The following is a 16,722-nucleotide window of genomic DNA, read 5'->3' as shown; positions in this document are numbered from 1 at the left end:
TTGGTCTTGGAGTCTGGACATTATCCAGAGAGCTATAAAGAACCAGAGACAGATTTAAGCAAGGATGCAATGAAATCATATTTGTTTCTTTTAAAAACATTCCACAGTGAGATTCAGTAGCACAGTACTGTAATATGGACCAGCATTGTGTTGTGTTTGGGGGATATAATAATAAATAAGGTAGTGTGACCCTGCCTTTCTGGAGCTTACATTGAGTTCAAGTTCAAAACTAAAGATCTAAATTAAGATAGTATCAGTGGGATCATATAGAAGGAAATGGATGTTACCATAATAGCTAATAATAATAATAGTATTTATTACCATTTATTGAACATTTCCCATACGTCAGACATTAAACACTTCCCATGTCCTGTCCATTCTCCACACAATAGCCAGAATGATTCCCATTGGTTGAATTTGTCACAACTCTCTCAAACACGTCTATGGACTTTCCACCTCATTCAGTGCAAATACCCATTCCTCAGGATGAGGTACAAAGCCCTGGCTGTGGCCCACTTTGACTTCCCTGAGTTCATCTCAACTCCCCTTATTGTGTTCCAGCCACCATGGGGGGGGTCCAGATTTCCTAGGGGGTCCTAGACTTCTGTAGGAATATTTCTGCTTCAGGGTGACCTGTCTGGAATGCTCTTTCCCTTATATCCCACATTTCATTCTGTCACTTCTGTCAAGCCTCTGCTTAAATATCATCTTTTCAATGACACCTCTCTGGCCATCCTGCATGATTCTCTATCCTCTTCACCTCGTTTTATATTTCTCCGTAACATTTATCACATTCTGACACACCAGATTTGTTGGTTTTTTTCTCTCCACTAGATCATAAACCCCATGAGGGCAGTCTTTTTTCACTGCTGTATTCTTGACACCTAGAACAGTGCTGGTACATCATATCTATCTAATAAATATGTATTGCATGGATGAATGAAGGCTTACAGTGGCCCTATGAAGTAGTGAATAGTACTGACTTATTTTTCCCACTTTATTAATGAGGAAACAGAGACATTAATTGAAGGTTTATTTAATTGAAGGATCTTTATCTGGTGTCAGAACTGGGATTTGCATGGGATTAAAAAAAAGCTCACTTTATTATGTGCCCAGCAGTACTCTAAGAGCTTTACATATATTAACACTTAATCCTCACAATAACCCATTTACAGATGAGAAAAACAAATCCAAGAGGGATTTATGGTTTTGCCTGGCATTTTTGCACTTGCTAATAAATTTGGAGCCTGTGCTCTTAACCATTTTGCTATGCTACCTAATTTTAAAACTGGTGCCTTAAGGAATATGTGACTTTGCCTCCTAATTGCCAGGAGAGTGAGACAGAAGAAGAAATCTGGGATTACTAACATTATTATGATTGAGGACCGCCACAGATGGAAGAATCATCAAGTCAGGGAATGTAGGATGAGCTGGTTTCATTCTCCCTTAACTCCAGACACCCACATCCAAATGCCTCCCTGATTTCTTCACTTGGATATTAGGATACAAGGTCAGCTTCAGTAAAAGGTATCTAGAATAACCATACAGATTATAGTAGTTAGCCGTCTCACACCAAAGCTCAAGCTGGTACACAGGCTCCGACTCATGAAGTCTTCAGGGACCCACCTTGTTGTACCTCCAAAATAGCTCACAACCCCTCCCACATTCTGATCATCAGATAGGAACAATGGGAAAGAGGCATCCCATTTATTTTAGAGTATCATCTGGAAATTGCTTACATCATTTTTGCTCACATTCCACTGGCCAGAACCTTATTGACATGGCCATATTTAGAGTTTATTATAGGCAACCATGTGTCTGGCTAGATAACTCCATTATCATGGATGAAGAGGAGAATGCATATTAGGGGTCAACTAGCAGTCAATCTCTACGACAGATATCCACTACAGAGATATAAGCTTCTCTAATTTAACATTTGCAAAACTCAATTCCTGTTTGTTCTTCCAAAACTTGCTCTTCTCCAAAATTATTCCCATCTCAGTTAATGGTGGGAAATGGAACAAATGAGTTCAATTTTAAACATGCTGAGTTTTAAGGTGCTGTAGAACATCCACTACAAATTTCCAATAAGGGGTTGAAGATATGTCTGGTTCTGAATGAGATCAGTGTTCAAGATTTAGACTTGATCCCTGACTGAAAAAAGTGATAGAGGAAGAGTATATATATATGGTACTGTCAGAGACTGTATAATACAGTAGGCAGAAAGAACCAAGGATGGAGAGGAAGAACATTCTGCAAAGAAGACTTGAAGAAGAGGGCCCAAGACACAGGGAGAGAGGCTGGAGAATGCAGGGTGATGGAACCAAGGGAGCAGTTTCCAGGAGGCAGTAGTTAGCAGTGTGGAAACCTGCAAAAAGGTCAGATACCATGAAAACTGAGAAGCAACTTTTAGATTTGGCATTGTGCTATTACAGACATTAATACAAGCAGTGTATACAGTAAAATGGGGGCAAATGCTAAATTTCAGTAGTTGAAGAGGGACTTAGAAAGAAATGACAATCCAAGTACAGATAGCTCTTCTAAATAGAAGGGACGGAGTTAGTAGAAGGAGAATTTATGAACAAGAGAGGGAACAACCAAGGGACTAAGACGCTTGAGAGTCTCACCCCCCACCTGCCAGCTCCCCTCCCCTCCACCAAAAAAAAAAAAAAAAAAAAAGCTGTAGAAAGAAGGATGGCTCATACTTTAAGACAGGAGATCAGGGTGAGTGCAAATTTAGGTAGATCTGTAGGAATTAAGGGTGGAGGTGTGAAGGAGTTCATGAAGTGTGTAATGCTAAACAATGGTATTGATAATACTAATACTACTATTACTAAGCCCTAACATTTACTGAACTCTTATCTTATGCCAGTCAATGTGCTAGTAATTTTTATCAGCAAACATCACAAAATTTGAAAATGGATAAGACAAAGAGCACAGTGGGGTCTTGAATCAGGTCTGACACTAACGTCACACAGAATACCTATTAATGAACTAAAAAAGCCTATGTGTAATTTCTCCATATTTGAAGGAGGAACTGGGATCCTTCTTGATTTTAGTAAAGATCTGGACAGTCATTCTGACATTTAAGAGCAGATTTATTTCTCGTCAGTCTTTAATTTTTTTGGTACTCAGGAATTTGTTCCATTTTGATGCACCAGGTTATATAAAATTACATTTCATTTATTCAGGCAATTTCTGAGGAGAATAAGTTAAACTATCTTCACAGGCTAGATACTGAAGTAACATTTTGCTTTGATTATTTTAACAAAAATCCTTAAAGATTTTCATTCTCATTTGCCTATTTTGATAATATGCAAAGAAAATCCTTAATAGATTACGATTTTAACTAGCCTCTTCTATAAAATATAACTACAAATTGTTTCCAAATGAGGATCTGTAATGGGGGAAAATGAAAAAAACAATGAGGAACTAAGTTAAAATCAGACATGATTTAATACTGTCATTTATTATTAATTGTCCTGGGATAATTTAAATTCCACTAGCTTATTTTTTATAGTTTAAGTTTTTTACAGTTGGTTATAACCGGGAAGCAGTATACATAAACATATCCCTGACTTGTAATGTTCTAAGAATGGCAGCTGAATACACTGCAATGTAAGATTGTTGATTTAAAAAAAATTCTTTGAATACCAGATGAATGGGATCTCATATAGTATTTTAGAGCTTAGCAAAGTTGCAAGCCGTTAAGACTATGAATTGTTAGTGATTCCACTATATTTGCTAGTTAAGTGTCGCAGAGCCATAAAAAAAAAAAGCCCTTTTAAATAAAACGATGACCTTGATAGTAAATATGAAGACGCATGGCTTTTAAATGGGTTGTCATAGGGATCAAAATTAGCATCCATCCAGCTGATGTTAACCAAGAGGCCACAATCTCTTTAACAACCTACCGAATGTCAAAACTGCGAGACGTGCTTTCATCTTCCAGTGAACTAATGACATCGTGTTGGAAAGGCCTAAGCAAATGACCTTGGTCCCCTGAAAGATGGCTCATACTCTCGGGGTACCTCTGCAGTATTTACAAAGGCAGCTCTGGACGGAAAGAGGTTGGGGTCGGAGGGCCTGGTATCCGGAGGCTGCAGCCTCGCCGCGGGGCTGGGAGCTATCAAAGCCACCCCCCGTCCCTCGGCGGATTTTCAGAGCCGATTCGTCCCCCTAAAATCGGGAGCGTTTAAGTCCTAGCACGTTCCTCGACTTGGGTATACCAGGGGCCTCTCCAACACTCCTGGTGGCTCCAGGGGGTTTCCGGCGTGTACGCCCTTCTTTCGGCGGGGCCATAGACAGCGGTGGCTCGATAGAAACACTGACCCTCTGCCCGATCCCAAGATGGCCACCAACCCTGGCAGGACTCCAAGGAGCCGCGAGCAACTTCCCCTTCCCAACAGCCCCTGCGGTGGCGACGACGGCAAGCAGGAAGGGGGAGGAGCCGGCAAGAGAGGGCGGGGCATAACGCTGCGCCCTCCCGCGCGCACCCCGGCCCCGCCCCACGTCCCTGCGTCCCGGCCCGGAGCTTTGGCCCGACCGGGCGGCACGCGCTGCCTGCTGGGATACTCGGCCCGCCCAGCCAGTCCTCCCGGCTTGCGCTGCGGCCGCGAGATCCGCGTTTTTCCCAAGATGGTGGCGCTGGGTTCGGGGTGACTGCAGGAGACGACATAGCCTGAATCCCCTTCGCCAGAATCTCGACACACCGCCTTCCTCCCGCTCGTGCACCCCGCTGCCACTTAGCCATCCGCTGGCCTGGGCGCTCGCCTTCCGCTGCCGCCTCCGACTTGAGCTTCATCTCTGCGGACCCAACGATTACGGCCGCGGGCAGCGGCGCCTCCTTCGGCTCCTCCTTGGGGTCGCGCTCGGATCAGCTCCCAGCCTAGCCCCGGTTCGGCGGGCCCCGCAGTTCCCCAGTGGGGACAGGCAGCGGCGGAGCGGCGGCTGGCGACGAGCGCGGGGTTTTCTGCGGCCCCGGCGCCCCCTTTCCCGGCCTTAGTCTCCGGAGAAGGAAGCGCGGGTCCCGCATGAGCCCCGGCGGTGGAGGCAGCGACAGGGAACGAGGCGGTGGCGGGCGGAGGCGGCGAGCGAGGGCGACTGCGACCAGTGAGGCAGCCGCTGCTGCGAGGGCCACAGCCCAGGCGCGGGGGCGACAGCAGGTCAGTGTGGCCGAGGACCGGGCCTGGGCTGGGGAGGCTGGTCGGCATTTCTCTTCGTTCTCTCTGTCGCTCAAACCACCCTTCGGGGGTGGCTCTGGCGAAGGTAGGGACGCTCCCAGACCGCGCCACGGCGAGTGTCTGGGGGCCCGTGGTTTGGAGGGGTCAGTGCCAGAAGTAGGCCTTTGGTAGCAGCGGCTGCTGCTACCGTAACTGTCAGTCCTGGCTGAGGGCCGGAGGGAGGGTTTTGTCGCCTAAGGGGACGCGAGCGGGCCCGGGGCGGGGCGTGCAGGGCGTCGAGAGTTGGCCCTCCTTGGAGCGGAGCTCGCGGAGCAGGCCTGGGCCCCAGGCAGGGTAGGGCTGGCCTTTTCCTTCCAAGGGGAGCTCTTTTTTCGAGGTTTTGGCCCTGTTGGTGAAAAATGCTTAGACGTGTGCTTTGGTGGGTTGGGGTTTTGGGGGTGGACTGGTGGGGAGGGAGGGCGGATGAAGTGGGAAATCAAGCCCAAGGGTTGTGTTCACAGTTTATCGGGATTTTCAAATTAAACGTGAGCTACCGGGTTTGCCAGAGATTCTGTTAAATGCAAACCTGCAAACAGTTGGCATTTTTTTATTTTCCCTTTTCAGTTGAGAAAATGAAAAGGACTCTTTTTTCGTCATGGCGTGGAGGTTTTGTTGGTAAAGTCAGAATTGAATGTGACAAATGCTTTAGTCCATAAAATTGTTAGAAATAATTTTAACGTAGGCACTGTTTGAGCTTAGATTCCTTCAAAGATAATTTAGTCTCTGAATTTTAAAAACGTCCAATTGGCATACTAAAATAGAAACATTACTAAATCTGTCTGGGATTATATTTATTAAGTGGCTAGGGTACTTTTGAAAATGTAAACGAATAGCAGTATGGGATTTACAATCCAGAGTTACCCTCCATAAATCATGAGGGGATATAGCTATGACCCTTAATTTTGGAGAATTCCACTGCCTGCAATATTGAAAGAAGCAGGAAATTATTCCAGAATATTCTGGGGGGAGGGAAGGAGGCTTGAAATGGAAATGACCTAAAGTTTGGAAGAAAAACTGTTAAAAAGTTACCTGTCAGAGTCACAGTAGATAACCAATAAATCTTGAGTGAACTAGACAAGAGGGATGAGAAGTGTTTGCTTCATAACCTCTGATTAATGAGTTCTCTTACTGTTTAAACCAGGTAAAAAAGTTTAGAATTTAGGAAGATAAAAAAAAAATTTTTATCTGGTATGTATAGTGGAAATAATTTTAGAATTAGATCTTGCTTATAAATCTGAGTTATTTATCACATTTGTAATAAAATGAATACAGTATTAATGATAGTGCTGATAAGCCCAAAGAATGACCCAGACGCCCTTTAAAGAAACTAATAATCACAACAAAAGCAAGAAATAGATTCGAGAAATAATGACCCTGTCTTTACAAAATTAGAATTGGAAACTAAGAAAGTCTTGTTGTATCAATATTTATTAACTGGCATTAGTATGCTAAGAATTATGTGCACTATTGTCTGGACATTGCCTAGTTCCTGAGGAGTTTAACTTTACACAGAGATACAAATTACAGTGTTTTGATTTCTTTTCAGAGGTGTGGTAAGCTGTTTTTATTTCACCTCTCTTAAATTGTACATTTTTTTTTTCTTGGCTTAAAAAAGTACCTTCTTAAGTATACTTACTAGAAGTGTGAGGAAGACACATTCTCATCCCACTTGTTCAGTTCATTTAATAAGATTTATTGGGTACTTAGAGTGTCTTGGATATTTAACCTTTAATCAGTTGTATTTCTTAAACTTTAGGTCATTTTTAAAATGATCCTTCTGCTGTCCCCTTCAACCCCCCCCCCCAAATCTGAAATAATTTGCTGTTTCAAATAAGCAGTCAGTGGGATAATCCAAAACTATGGATCATATCTAAATTTTTCAACCCAAGCACTTGAAAAATTTACGAATGTTTATTTTCTTAAATGATTACTGGTTATCTTCTTGTCATGTTGCACATTTTTGTTTAGACCCAAACTTGTGTTGGTCAAAACATAGAGACATTAAATTAAATGCACATGGAGCTGTTAAAAAGTTAGTTTTTTGATTTTTTTTTAAAGTAAAGTTTTATTTATTTATTTGAGAGACAGAGAATGAGAGACAGAGAGTATGGGAGGGAGGAGGGTCAGAGGGAGAAGCAGACTCCCCGCTGAGGAGGGAGCCTGATGCCTGGACTCCTATCCCAGGATTCCAGGATCATGACCTGAGCTTAACCAACTGAACAACCCAGGCACCCCTAGTTTTTTGACTTTTATGAGTGAAGACAAATTTTCTCTTTTCAGGATAATTCAGGATAACAGAGTTTTGGCTGATTTTGACTCTCCCCCCACTGCAAATGTAAAGATAAATTCAAAAACATTACAGTATGTGCAGTGAAAATAGCTTTGGAATTAGATCCCATTTTTAATTCTGGGCTCACCTTAGTTGTCTGATCTTGGCAAGTTAGTCTTAGTAAGCTGCAGTTTTGTCATCTATAAAATGGGATGGTGAAACTAACTCGGAGTTGCTTTGAGGATTAGAGTTTGTAAAATGTCCAACACATAGAGTATTATCATTTGAAGTCTTCCTACCTTGTTATTTTTTTTTTTTGTGGACTCTAGCATGTTATCCTTTACATTGTTTTCATTCTCGCTTGCTATGAACTCACTCTTTAAGGAGAGGGGCTCCTAGTGTTTACCAGAAAGTGTGTTGCCAGCATATGGATGAATTATCAGTGAATAGTACACTAACATTCATTGGGTACCTACCGTGTCTGCTATGAGCTGGGTTAGATGTAGGAGCTACAAAGACAATCGTGTCTGTCTTTTGGAAGCTTATAGTCTAGTGACTTTCTCCACATAACACCATTTTTTGTGAAATCCTTTCACATAATGGAGCCTCATTCTTCTGTGCTCTTCCAGTCTTAGCGCGGTTCTGTGGACTCAACACTTCCACCTGCAGCTGCTATTCTAAAGAATATTGTTTTTGCCCCTTTATACAACTATTTGGCATATGTGAGATACTTTATATCTTTACCTTGGTCCTGCTCCATAATCCAAAATCTGGCACATAGTGTGTGTGTGTGTGTGAATGGGTATGTATATGAAAAAAAGAAATTTACTTTGGCAGTTGCCTGTAAATACTTTGATATTTTTCTGGGGTAATTATCATTCTGTCTTCTGGTTCTAGCTTTATATTTCAAACCTCTCAGTAGGACTGTTCTTGAGGCCAGTCACTCCATTCATTTTATACATGAAGAAATTGAAGTGCAAAGCTTTAAAATGATTTTCTTAAAGTCACCCAGGTGGCAGAGCTAGAAGCACAGTCTGAATCTCTGGACTAGAGTTCAGGACTCTATACAGTGGCATATGTTCTGTCCTACCCGTTGAGAGGAGTAGTTTGCTTCTATTTGAATGTTTTCTACACTATTATTAGAAGGCAGACTTTACAAGATGCCATCATTGGGCCTTTTCTGAGCATAAGAGTTAGTGCAGGAAATGGGGCTTTTTCTTCTAATAAAGGAAGTCAAGTAAAACTACAGTAACTAGAAATGGCGTTAATCTACAAACATATCCTATGTCCAGAACAGATGTTTAAAATACTTAAAGATGCTATATAATTTCTTAAATGAAATAACTTATTAATAAATAGATAATAAATTTCTTTGCCAACTTTGCTTTGATCTAAGTTATCATTAAGTAAACACCATGATGGATAATAAGTCAAAATGAAGTTTTTAAGTTTAAGGCCAATCTGAGAATGAAATAAAGCTAATACCTTTTTTGGAATATTGCAGTTTGCAAATGAGATTTAACTGACAGTTGTTTCTGTTTGATTCTAAGCTTCGTGACTGTGAACTCCCTAAAATTATATATAAATTTTAAGTTTCAGAGTCTCAACAGGTTCAGTGAACAAAAGCGACCAAGAACCACTGATGTGGAGGAAGAAGCACTAACTTTGGTGTCAGAAGATCATGGGTTCATCCTTCCAATCTAGCTTCCTAGCTGGTCATGAGCAGGTCATTTATCTTTCAAAGCCTTTGTTCTGTTAACTTCTGTTAAGTGAAGGTGATACTTGCTTTGTCTGTTTCAAAGGATTGTTTTTCAGATGTGATCATTCTCAAAAAAATTAGAATAATACTGTATAAAGTGACCTTATATGTGACTTAGTGACTTTCCCAAGAAAACAGGTTGTTTAGTGGTAAACAAGTGATTGGAATATTTTCGTGCTTTTCTCTATAAACATTTTTAACCTTTTCATACTTTCAGAAGTATTATTTTGGGAAATATTTAGTGTGTGAGTTTAAATTAAATTTGTTAACTACATTTGAAATAAACAGTAGATCTTAATAATTAGTGATGCACTATTCAGTATTATTAATCCTTAGTCAAACTCCTTCTTGTAATTTGCTTTACTTTTTTTTTTTTAAGATTTTATTTATTTGAGAGAGAGTGCGAGAGAGAAAGCACTAGAGGGGGTAGGGCCAGAGGGAGAAGTAGACTCCCTGATGAGCAGAGAGCCCAGTGCAGGAATGGATTCCAGGACTTCAGGGTCATGACCTGAGCTGAAGGCAGACGCTTAACCCACTGAGCCACCCAGGCACCCTAATTTGCTTTACTTTTGATCTCTCCTGTTAATTTGATAAATGGCAGGTAAATCATAAGGTTGACCTGAAAGGAAAAGAGGTTTTGGAGACATACATTATTGGATAAAATTATTCCAGAACTTTGGGGCGCCTGGGTGGCTCAGTTGTTAAGGATCTGCCTTCGGCTCAGGTCATGATCCCAGAGTCCTGGGATCGAGCCCCGCATTGGGCTCCCCGCTCTACTGGAAGCCTGCTTCTCCCTCTCCCACTCTCCCTGCTTGTGTTCCCTCTCTTGCTGTGTCTCTCTCTGTCAAGTAAATAAATAAAATCCTTAAAAGAAAGAAAAAAAGATTATTCCAGAAGCTCCATCCTAGGAAGTCTCCTGCAATCTGTAAGATAGCACATGTGGATCATAGAAGAGAATCCTATATAATACTTAATTAAAGTCAGCATCTATGCCACAAATAAAAAGCATGTAAGTTACATTTGAGCCCTGAACACTTACTAAAAAAAGTAGGATAAAATGTACCTTAAATGAAACTCTTGGCTGGCCAATATGGAGCTTAATGTGATGACTCTTAACAGTTAAATGTGTTATAGAAGTTGACCTTCTGTACCCTTTGGGGTTAGTTGAGGTTAGTCAAGCACAAATCCTTTTATATTACAGAAATAAAACATGAAAAAATTTTTTGACCTATCTCTTTGTGGTGTGCAGGCTTGTAACTCTTTGTTCTTAATGTGATGACTTCTTTCTCCTTGTATCAAAAGGGATACCTTACCCATTTCAAGCTGCTAATATAATAGACTTCTATTACTGGATGTGAGAAGGTAGTCTTAGAATTGCTTTTGTGGCCTGTAACCACTATCCTAACCTCTTTACTTTTATATTCTTTGTGATGCAGAATAAATTCTGAATTTTCTCTCTAAATTAAATAGGCAGACAGTACAGAGAATAATGTAACAATCATGTATCTACCATTCAGTATATACAAATGTCACAATTTGTCACTTCCTTGCACTCTAGATCCATCTTTAAAACTGGTGTTATTTTCTTCTGAGATGATAATTCTAGCATTGCAGCTACCACTATGGGAATTTCTTCATATTGCCAACAAATACTTCCTTTCTCTTATCAGATGTAAAGCATAATCCTGTTCTTTGGAAGGGAAAAGATGAAATGCCCACCAGTGTTTTCTATATAAAGCTCATGGGTCCTAGGGAGAAGTATGGGTATTTCCAGCTTATTAATTATTTTAGTATTTTTTCTTATGGATTCTATTTATTGTGCCTCTGTGTGTGTATGTGCCACTATTCATAACCTTATAGTGTGCCACAAATAAGAATGTTAAGTATTTACCTTTGTTAAATAAAGTTTTTGTTTGGGGGAAAAATACATGTCTTTTGAGCACCTATTGTATGTGACATGTATACTGATGGATAAATCCCATTTCACACGAAAAGTAATTGGGTAATATTTTTCTTTTCTAGTTTTCTGAAGTGGGCTGACAATGCATCGTATTGCATGTTGGTGATAGAAACTATGCTGTTTAAGATATTCTAAATTTAGAGCTTCTAAGAAATGAAAAGTTTCCCTAATTACTTAAGCTGCTTCATTCATATTCAATTTCTTACACATTTTGCTGTGTCTCTGGCATATTGCTATAGACTGAATGATTGTGTCCTCTCAAAATTCATATGTTTGAATTGTAACACCCATTGTAATGGTTTTAGGAAGTGGGGCCTTCTTGAGGTGATTTGATCATGAGAGTAGAGTCCTCATGAATTGGATTAGTGCCTTATTAAAGATTTCAGAGTTCCCTTGACTCTTCTGCCATATGAGGACGCAGCCAGAAGACACCTGTCTGTGAACCAGGAGGCTGGTTCTTGCCAGACACCGAATCTGCCAGCATCTTGATACTGGGCTTCTTAGGCTCCAGGAATTTGAAAAATAAGTTTCTGTTCATAAGCCACCCGGTCTGTGGTATTTTGTTTTAGCACCCCGAAATGGACTAGGATACATTAAACATGTTTAAAGAACAGGGAAAATAGAAAATTAAAAGGATAAAGTTTGGTAGCTAAGGTAGGGATACACTGTGCTTGACAGAATGGAAGTGCTTAAAAGTTGACTATAGTGTTGAAATTGAGAACACTTAAGGAGAATGTATTAGAAACACCGAGCTAACTTTTGTCTTTTAAACACATAAAACTAGATTTCTGCATTTCAGATATTATTGTATATTTCTTCAATTATTGCCCAGTGCACTGTATTTCAGATTATCCTCAGAATGAAAAAGTAAAGTGTTATGGTCTCATTTAACTCAGAATCAGTTCATCCCCTCTAAAATTCCTCTTCCATATTTTGGGCTAAATGAAAGGCAAGGAGGAGTGAACTTAAAAATAGTTGGATCTCAACTGGAAAATAGGTAAGTCACTTACCTCAACTGAAATTAAATCCTTTCTTTCCTCCTGGATTGAAGATCCTATGAGAACAATTGCTGCATGTCTCATTTTTTTTTCTTTTCAGGTGCAGTTTTATGTATTTGTAAATGCTTGATGAATGAACTGCTTTCCAGTTCAGGACTACTTTTAGATATCTGCTGTGGGCTGATGAATAAGAATCATCAGGAACAAAATCCTCTAGACTTCAGAACTTTTAACTAATTTTAAGTAGATACAGGACTAGGGGTCAGCCTGGATAGTGGGCCAAAGACATATCTATGCTACAGCCCCACCTTAGTGCCTCTGCCTGTGCTGAATTTGACTAGGCTTTCCTAGGAGGGATGTGTTTGTGTTCTCCATATTTCTAGCTGATGTCAGATTTTGAGAAATTAAGGCTGATCACTGTGGCCTACAAGTTTCTCTAAAGTGATCAAGATTTAATTCCCCTAAGTAGCATATGTTTAAAACTGCCATGACTACATTAGTATTTTATATTCTTATTCTAATATCTTTTCTTTAATAAAGTAAGTAGGTTGGGTTAGATGATCTCCAAGGTAATTTTCAGTTTAGATATTTTATATTCATTTTTTATTTTTGAATATATGTATCTTAATTATAAAATATTTAAAACATACAGTAAATAATATAGCATACCATCCAGAACTGTAAATTCTGCCACTTTGGGTTCTTTGGGAAGTAAATGCAGACTTAGGTATTCACTTATAGCAACGTCCTCCCAATCTTTCCCAGTCCTGTTACCCTCTTTAATAATTCTCCTGACGTTCTTGAGTATACATCATATTCTTGTTTATGCTTTACTGTATCCCTGTACAAGTATCCATAAGTAATAAGTGTTTTGTGTTGTAAATTTTTACAAAATGGTACTGTATTGTACATAATCTTTCATCAGATTTCTTTTTTTAAAAATACTTAGCATTTTTGAGTTATATGTCTTGTTTATTCATTTTGCTGTATGGTACTCCATTGTATGGATATATAAAATGTATGTATTTCACTATTGATGGATATTTTAAGTTACTTCCTTTTTTATCATAAATAATGCTGCAGTGATTGCTTTTACACATTTTTTGGTGTAGGTGTTTAAGAAGATTCATTAAAGTGAATTGCCTGGGAATAGGTTGTGAATAACTGACTTTACTAGGTATTTCTAAATTCTTCTTTAAAATCATTATGCCAATATATACTTTATATGTGTACTTTGTTTTCCATCGTCCTAGCCCTCACTTGGATTGTCCTATTTTAAAATTTTTTCAAACCTGATGGATGTGAAATGATACCTTTTTTTATACACCTCATTTTTTTTTTTTTTTTTAAAGATTTTATTTATTTATTTGACAGAGAGACAGCAAGAGAGGGAATACAAGCAGGGGGAGTGGGAGAGGGAGAAGCAGGCTTCCTGCCGAGCAGGGAGCCCAATGCAGGGCTGGATCTCAGGACCCTGGGACCATGACCCGAGCCGAAGGCAGACGCCTAACGACTGAGCCACCCAGGCGCCTCTAATATACCTCATTTTAATTTACATTAAATGGTGTAAATGGTGGGTAAATGCATACGAATTTTATTATTTTTGGTATCTTTTAAGTGTTTCATAAATTAAAGAATGGTGTTAAAAAGAGTAAGCCATTAGCATAGTGTTTATGTTGTAAAGGACCTTGACCATCATCTCATCCAGCCTTCTTATTTTACAGTGCAGCCATGAAAGTTATCAGAATAAGAATAAAATACTGCTGGTTGCCTATTAATGGTATTCTCTTTCGGGATATAGAATCTCAAGTTTCAGTGTTGAAATCATGAGCCTTTTCCTTTATGATTTGTAATTTTTGGTCAAGAAATTTATATTGTCTGCTAATAGTTGAGAGGTTTATGTTATTTGTTTTTTTGTTTGTTTTTTGCATTTAGGTCCATGTGGGAGGGAGTTGGGAATCAGATTTTTTTTTTCATGATAAGTGAGTTGTCCCAACATTACCCATTATTTTATTTTTTTTTTAAATTGTCATCTGTATCATCTGCCTTCTGCTTGGGTTTGATTTTAGTTTGTTTCTTTGTTTTTTTTTAAACACCAGTTCTACATTGTTTTATTTCAAATAGTTTATATTAAGCTTTGAAATCTGGGAGGACAGGCCTCCCCTTTATTAATTTTCAGAACTATTTTGGCTCTTAGGCTTTTATTTTTTCATAATAATTTAAAACCAGTTTATCAAATTCCTTTGGGGATGTTATTTGGAATTGCATTATATAAGTTGAGAATTGATATGGCTTCTCTTGCTATTTATTTGATTCTTCAATATTTTGCTGTTTTCTTCATAAATGCCTTTTACACATACTTTATTAAATTCTTAGGTATTTCATTATTTTTTTGCATTATAAATAGCATCCTTTTTTATTATATTTGATTATTGATGGTATTTGTATCCATCAATTTGGGTGAACTCCATCATTTCTAATAGTTTGTAATTTTGGATTATTGTGAACACATAACAATTCTGTCTTTTCTTTTCTTTTTTTTTTTTTTAAAGATTTTATTTATTTATTTGAGAGAGAGAGAATGAGAGAGAGAGCACATGAGAGGGGGGAGGGTCAGAGGGAGGAGCAGACTCCCTGCAGAGCAGGGAGCCCGATGCGGGACTCGATCCCGGGACTCCAGGATCATGACCTGAGCCGAAGGCAGTCGCTTAACCAACTGAGCCACCCAGGCGCCCAACAATTCTGTCTTTTCAAATGATCTTTTAAAAGTAGAATTCTAACCTTGTAACTTTCTATTTAAAATTCTTCTTTGGGGGGGCACCTGGGTGGCTCAGTCGGTTGGGCGTCTGCCTTCAGCTCAGGTCATGATCCTGGAGTCTCGGGATCGAGCCCCACATCGGGCTCCCTGCTTGGTGGGGAGTCTACTTCTCACCCCACTTGTGCACGCTCTTTCACTCTATCAAATAAGTAAAATATTTTTTTAAAAAATTCTTTGGCTTTCCATTGCTTTTAGAGTAAAATTCAGAATCCTTTAGTAGTTTACAAAGTCCCACACGATCTAGATTCTGTACTTCCTTAGCCTTACCTTCTCCACACTCCTCACTGAACAGAACCATCTAACAGTACTAGCCTATTCAGTTTTTTAGCTGCCTAACCTCTTTCTGTGCCAGACCCTTTGCCAGTGCATTTCAGTTTGTTTGGAACACAGGCAACAAATTTCACCCATCCTTTAGGTCTCAGGGAATACTGCTAAATATTCCCAAATATTACTTAGGGGAGCCCTTCCCTGAGAATCTCCTTGCACTCATTGGTTTTAGTGCTTCCTTGTATTAATGCTGTTAATGAATCTTGCTTTTCCTGAGTAAGTACATAATTTCAGCTGCAGTTAAGTAATTTCTTTACTCCTGAGTTGAAGATTCTGAGAAAAGTAAATGGTTGTCTCTATTTTGTTTATTTATTTAAAGATTTTTTTTTAAAGTAATCTGTGCACCCAACGTTGGGGCTCACACAACCCCAAGATCAGGAGTCTCATGTTCCACCTTATTGAGCCTGCCAGGCACCCTCTCTTTTTTAATGTGCAATGTCAAGCGTTTGTGAGTGCTGGGTGAATGAATGAATGTTCATGTACTGATTGATCTAGAAATACTATTCCAGTTGGTAACTGCTTAAAAGAATATAATTGGGCTACTTTGAGGTATTTTACTAGACATTCATAGAAAATTAAATGCCCTCAATTTTTATTATTTAAGTCCTTCAAGTATGGCTGGTCTTTAGAACAACAATTTTCTGTCTTTTAACAGAGGCAGTCTAGTTGACTTAAAAGTATATGTGGTAAGTTTTCTTAAGCCAGTTTTTTGTTATCCTTAAATCAGGTTTTATGAGTTTAGATACTACATTTGATACACAGATGAAATATAATAAACCTGAAAATATGTGTTCATGATTATTTCAAGGAAAACCCACCTACCTTTAGTTATTTTAGTATCTTCTACTATACATCTTTTTTTTGTGTGTGTGTAACACAGGCTGAAAGCTAGCATAATTCCAGGTTTAATTTTAGGTTAGGCACTATATAAGATTGAACTTAAATGAACTATAGTGCAAAAAGAACCCAGGGGAAAATTTCACAATAGTAAGTCCTTGGGACTATGTGGCACATTTGCTTCTGTTTTCAGATCATAGAATTGTTGACCAGAATGAGTGGTTTATCATTAAAGCCAGGAAATTGAAATAATTCTGGTAGTTTAGAATTTCTAAAGGATCTCTGTAGATGACACTTGATCTACACTTAGATAAGATACTGTCAGTGCTACTAAGCCACGTAATAAAACACTTAAGTAAAGATACCTTATTGGGGGAAAATAGCATTTTAATATTGGCCAATCATGAGTATACTTTCTATAGTTATTCAGGTAGGTAAATAAGCATAATTTATTTAATTTCTGAACTGTTCACAGAACCCAGAGGGAGGGTCGGGCTACTTGTCATTTTAGAGAGTTCAGTTCTTTTCCAAT

General features: G+C 39.1%; 1 protein-coding gene across 1 annotated transcript in view; it reads left to right on the top strand.

Annotated features, from left to right (window-relative positions):
• Nucleotides 1–4,533: 4,533 nt before the first annotated feature.
• Nucleotides 4,534–16,722, top strand: part of UBE3A (ubiquitin protein ligase E3A) — a 96,737-nt gene continuing 84,548 nt past the window's right edge. Inside the window, exon 1 of the mRNA XM_032395367.1 lies at nucleotides 4,534–5,165. The gene's annotated coding sequence lies outside the window, so the exon portion shown is untranslated. The remainder of the gene's footprint in view (nucleotides 5,166–16,722) is intronic.

This window comes from Phoca vitulina, unplaced genomic scaffold (genome assembly GCF_004348235.1).
Source record: "Phoca vitulina isolate PV1807 unplaced genomic scaffold, GSC_HSeal_1.0 scaffold84, whole genome shotgun sequence".
NCBI lineage: Eukaryota > Metazoa > Chordata > Mammalia > Carnivora > Phocidae > Phoca > Phoca vitulina.
The sequence above is the reverse complement of the archived record's forward strand: the minus strand, read 5'-3'. Positions and strand labels throughout refer to the sequence as shown.